Here is a 6,000-nt window from a genome sequence, read left to right as displayed (position 1 = left end):
ACCCTGACATAATAAGCAAATCTACTTGTATGTCACATAGCTCCGAATAAATCGTGACATTAAATTAACCAAAGTAATACAAGTAACGAGTGAGCACATGGAATGCCACAGACTAACACAAGAATGCCTAAATGCATGTCGTACCTTCCCACCGTGAGGCAGATGCAGTTCTGAGGGGAGAAACGAGGACAGAAGCCGAGAGCATAACCATGTTAAGCTAGAAGGCCCTACGATAAGAGACGGACTGGACACCCCGTCGCCAGCCTTCCTCTTAAGTCTACCACCCGCACGTTTTAGCGTGAGTCTTTTTCGCGTCTCTGTTACGTCAAGGACCACCCCCAGCCCATGTTAAAAGCTAGAGCCCTCCAGAAAAACAGTATAGATCTTACGATAACACAAAAAGGGGCACTACCACCCGCAAGTTTTAGTGTGAGACTTTTTCGCGTCTCAGGTACGTCAAGGACCACCCACCAGCCCATGTTAAAAGATAGAGCCCTCCAGAAGAACAGTATAGATCTTACGATAACGCTAAAAGGACCACACCAGCTGCAGGTTTTAGCGTGAGACTTTTTAGCGTCTCTGTTACGTTGCAAACTTTAAAAACATTGCCCCACCACGAAAAGTATAACGTTTCTCATTGTATAGACAGAATTTTTGTAGGCGGATTGGTCAGATGGAAACACAGCTAGATAGTTTTTTTAAACCAACTTCGGTAAATTGTAGTAAGGAGAAGTTAGGAGAGAGTTGCTTCCGAGATGGCGATGTGAGCGGAGCTGTGCTGCCCGCCGCTGCCCTGACGCTGCCTAAACACCTACAAGGTAAGGAACGCACGCGATGCCGCATTTTTGAGCGCATAAGGCTTCACTCAGAACTTCAGAAGTCTCATCTGTTACACCCCTTTTCTTTTTTTGCGTAATACTAATGTCGATCGTTAATTAAAATTCATGGTGTTCACATTTGCCACTTGAAGTAAAAATCTGAAACGCGATAATTTTTCTTTTATATAGTTATTGAGAAGCCACATCAGCCACTGTAATTTAAGATAAGTTAGATAAGTAATTAAAGATAATAAAGGGTCACTGTAGACCATTTTGATAGTTTGCTCTTTTGTGAAACTTAATTTAAACCTAGATTATAGATGTGATATGGCATAGGTCATCCTTCGATCGATTGTAGAACTTGGAAACCCATTCAGGGAATATTCGTTCACATTTTTGTTGAATGCAGTTGGTTTTTACCATCCTGTATTAAAACATTTCCTTTTATCAATAGTGCAATTTATAAATGATGTTTTGTGAGTAGAATAAAATTTCCAATGGTAAACTTAACTGCTTTTTCGACGTTATTTTACCAGCTAACTAAAAATAGGAAAGCCTTGAACCCTTTCCACTACATTTACTTAGTATTAAGGTTCTTTTACAGGAAGGGCAGTGGAGCTGACGCTGAGATCATTTAGTATTTGGTTATATCATCGCTAGTCTCACTGAACTTTTCTGAATTCTACATGTCATGTGTGGTCTGGCGTCTCCTTACCAGCAACAGGTCCCAGGTTCAAACTAGTCAATTCCCTAAAAAACACGCTCAGAGCGTCGTTGCGCGAAAGTGGTAGGGAGACACGATATAGAACAAACAGACACCACCATGAATGTTTAGAAGTTTGCCAATAACTCAGCTCTGGATGTTTCCAGCACTGATTGTTATTACGTATATTTTTCAGTCCATCCGTGTATAGACTTCCCGAGTTGCTATCGTTTCCTCATTTTTATTATTTTGATGGTTATTATTTGTATTTTCATTGGAATACTGCTTCTGATTATCATACACATGTTGGTAATATTGGTTTCCTGGTAATTAGTATTACTGGGATTGTCTTGTTTCTTGCAATAATTACCTTTTCCGTTGTAATTGTTACTCTCATTAAATTTACTTTTATTCTTCTTCTGACTGGTTTCGACCCTAGTACTGTTGTTTTCATTCCAAGAGCTTTTTCCATTGGAATAGTTGGTATTAGAATTTCCTGAATCTGAACTTTTTCATACATCTTCCTGCACCAAGACTACTGATTCTATTAGAGACAGACATTCGTTAAGGTCAGTGTCCATAACAACGGACAGCTTTCCTCTTTTGTTAATTGGTAACCCTGACATTGACGATGTTTAATAAGGTTTTCCTCATGCATCAATGTACTCAAATCCATGGATCGGCTCTCAGTAGTAGGCAGTGTACTCATTTTGGTACAAGTACAGTCTACTTCTAGTTTTGAATTTCTTGTATGCGTCAATAGTTGTAGTAATAAATGTTGGGTATCATGGCATGATTTATCGTAAACTGCAACAGGGGCTGCTGGCAAACTTTGTGAATTACACTGGTTTATAACATGGACAGTGCTCAAATGTTGTGGTCTATTCTCCACTGCCACACCATCAATCGGCAAATGTTCAATTTTGGTTTCCCCATCAGGACTAGATTCTTGAATACTGGGTTCTGACATTACGTCTAAGTTTCGATTGTCTAGATTAAAAAATCTGGCTACCTCCGTTTGTACTTGTTTCTTCACTTTGGTTTGTATTTTACCTTCAATTCTTTCTATGGCAGAAGCCTGCGTTTTAAAACTAATTTCTAAGTTACTGATTTCAGTCTGAAAGTCATTTACCTTGATGGGAATGTTTTCTAATGGCTTGATCGTGTCTTTAATTACGTTTATCCCTCCCTTAAAGTGTGCTGACAATGCTTTATCTCTGTTGATTAACGCTTGGTTAATAGTTTGAACAATTTTTTCTCCCACTGGATAAAGACCTCATTCATTTCTTCTAAGAATATCTTTCCTGTTCTTTTAATTCACGTTGCTTTTCTTTAAGGGCTTCTTCTTCCCTATGTCTTTTTTTTTAAGCTTTTACTTCTAAACGGCTGCTCTTTAAGAGCTTCTTCTTCCCTATCTTGCTTTTTTATCAACTCTAATTTCTGAAAAAAACATGGATAATATATTACCTGACAGTGGCATAACTTGAGCATTGGTAGGTCCTGCCCCTGATGAAATCAGTCACTTCTAAAGCTTTTACCGCAGGAGTGTCACTCAATACTGGCCACTTCTCATTTTCAGTATTACTTGACAAATGCGGTAATATCATATTATCATCAACATTTAAGCTATCTAGCTCCTGCACTGAAGTGTGCAGAATTTGGCTCAGTTGACCATCTTATACAAAATCTGTATCATTAGTTTGCTTCTTAGGCCTAACCATGTTAACCAGCAAATATTTCACACAATAAAGCAAACTACAACAAATTAAAATCCCAAAAAATACTCTATAAATAACACAAGAAATAATCACTATAACTAAATCTTTCTTTGTGTAACAAGAAAATATTGGAAAATGCTTCTCACAGTCAGAATTTGATACTGCTACTTCTTATGGCTGGAGTGATTTTGACTGAAGTGCTGGAAAAATTTTGTAGCACACCAATAGATCTTACTTGCATGCTTGTATACTGTGATAATATTTGCATGTTACGGTATATAGATAATTTTTACTTATGGACTGTCTGACAGCAACTGAATAAAACACAATTGTAGTGCCATACGCGTTTCGCCCTTATTTACCAGCAAGGCATCATCAGTATGTATTACGCTCCATAAGTTAAAATTATCGATATACCGTAATATTACACGCAACTGAGGAAGACAGGACTACAAAAGTTAAAGATATTTGCACCTGTACCTACTTTTAGCTGACAGGCGACGCTATCAGTGAAACAGGACTGTGCACTGCTAACAAATTCCCAAATGAGATCATATAGCACTTCAGATCCAGTTTGTTTAGATAATTACCATAATATTGCAGGTGTCAGTCTGATATTTACTACAGTATTTTGTATGTTCTCAGTTGGTACACGAAAAAGCAAACAAAGCAAGCATTAACACATTACAATGGCAATCTACACACACACACACACACACACACACACACACACACACACACACACACACACACACACACAAAATACACTGAATACAATAAGTACAATTACAATATTTGTACTCTGGCCCATGTGGCAGGGTACCAATGTGCTGGGTTTTATTCTGTTTTTTTTTTTAATTTTTTTTAAGTTTTGTTATGGTTATGTGTACATGTTAAGGTAAAACATATGAAAATGTACCAGGAAGGATAAAAGTATTATTTTAAAGAAGTAAACAATCTCTTATAATTCTTATTTATGTGCTGCTGAGCCCAACTATAATGAATTATTCTGTCATACCTTATCAGTACAAATACACTCCTGCAAATGGAAAAAAGAACACATTGACACCGGTGTGTCAGACCCACCATACTTGCTCCGGACACTGCGAGAGGGCTGTACAAGCAATGATCACACGCACGGCACAGCGGACACACCAGGAACCGCGGTGTTGGCCGTCGAATGGCGCTAGCTGCGCAGCATTTGTGCACCGCCGCCGTCAGTGTCAGCGAGTTTGCGGTGGCATACGGAGCTCCATCGCAGTCTTTAACACTGGTAGCATGCCGCGACAGCGTGGACGTGAACCGTATGTGCAGTTGACGTACTTTGAGCGAGGGCGTATAGTGGGCATGCCGGAGGCCGGGTGGACGTACCGCCGAATTGCTCAACACGTGGGGCGTGAGGTCTCCACAGTACATCGATGTTGTCGCCAGTGGTCGGCGGAAGGTGCACGTGCCCGTCGACCTGGGACCGGACCGCAGCGACGCACGGATGCACGCCAAGACCGTAGGATCCTATGCAGTGCCGTAGGGGACCGCACCGCCACTTCCCAGCAAATTAGGTTCACTGTTGCTCCTGGGGTATCGGCGAGGACCATTCGCAACCGTCTCCATGAAGCTGGGCTACGGTCCCGCACACTGTTTGGCCGTCTTCCGCTCACGCCCCAACATCGTGCAGCCCGCCTCCAGTGGTGTCGCGACAGGCGTGAATGGAGGGACGAATGGAAACGTGTCGTCTTGAGCGATGAGAGTCGCTTCTGCCTTGGTGCCAATGATGGTCGTATGCGTGTTTGGCGCCGTGCAGGTGAGCGCCACAATCAGGACTGCATACGACCGAGGCACACAGGGCCAACACCCGGCATCATGGTGTGGGGAGCGATCTCCTACACTGGCCGTACACCTCTGGTGATCGTCGAGGGGACACTGAATAGTGCACGATACATCCAAACCGTCATCGAACCCATCGTTCTACCATTCCTAGACCGGCAAGGGAACTTGCTGTTCCAACAGGACAATGCACGTCCGCATGTATCCCGTGCCACCCAACGTGCTCTAGAAGGTGTAACTAAACTACCCGGGCCAGCAAGATCTCCGGATCTGTCCCCCATTGAGCATGTTTGGGACTGGATGAAGCGTCGTCTCACGCGGTCTGCACGTCCAGCACGAACGCTGGTCCAACTGAGGCGCCAGGTGGAAATGGCATGGCAAGCCGTTCCACAGGACTACATCCAGCATCTCTACGATCGTCTCCATGGGAGAATAGCAGCCTGCATTGCTGCGAAAGGTGGATATACACTGTACTAGTGCTGACATTATGCATGCTCTGTTGCCTGTGTCTATGTGCCTGTGGTTCTGTCAGTGTGATCATGTGATGTATCTGACCCCAGGAATGTGTCAATAAAGTTTCCCCTTCCTGGGACAATGAATTCACGGTGTTCTTATTTCAATTTCCAGGAGTGTAAATGTTGAAATGCTGTTTCATTAATTCAGTAAGTAACATTAAAATGTTAAAATAATAAATATATCACACCACAACCTCTTCTGATAACAACACTGGTGTCGTAAATATTTTTTTTAAAGTCACTGATAAATTACTCTGAGAAAAATAAATCTTACACGCCGCTTCAAAAATAACTTCATTTATGTAAAGTCTGTGATTGTTCTACTTTTATGTTGTTTTCATCGTTAGGATAGAAAAATAATAAATTCCTGTGGTTCTTATATTTAGAGGTCAAATATTGTAATATCGATCGAAAGAATTAAT

Source organism: Schistocerca gregaria, chromosome 5 (genome assembly GCF_023897955.1).
Source record: "Schistocerca gregaria isolate iqSchGreg1 chromosome 5, iqSchGreg1.2, whole genome shotgun sequence".
In the NCBI taxonomy this organism is placed as follows: Eukaryota; Metazoa; Arthropoda; class Insecta; order Orthoptera; family Acrididae; genus Schistocerca; species Schistocerca gregaria.
The sequence above is the reverse complement of the archived record's forward strand: the minus strand, read 5'-3'. Positions refer to the sequence as shown.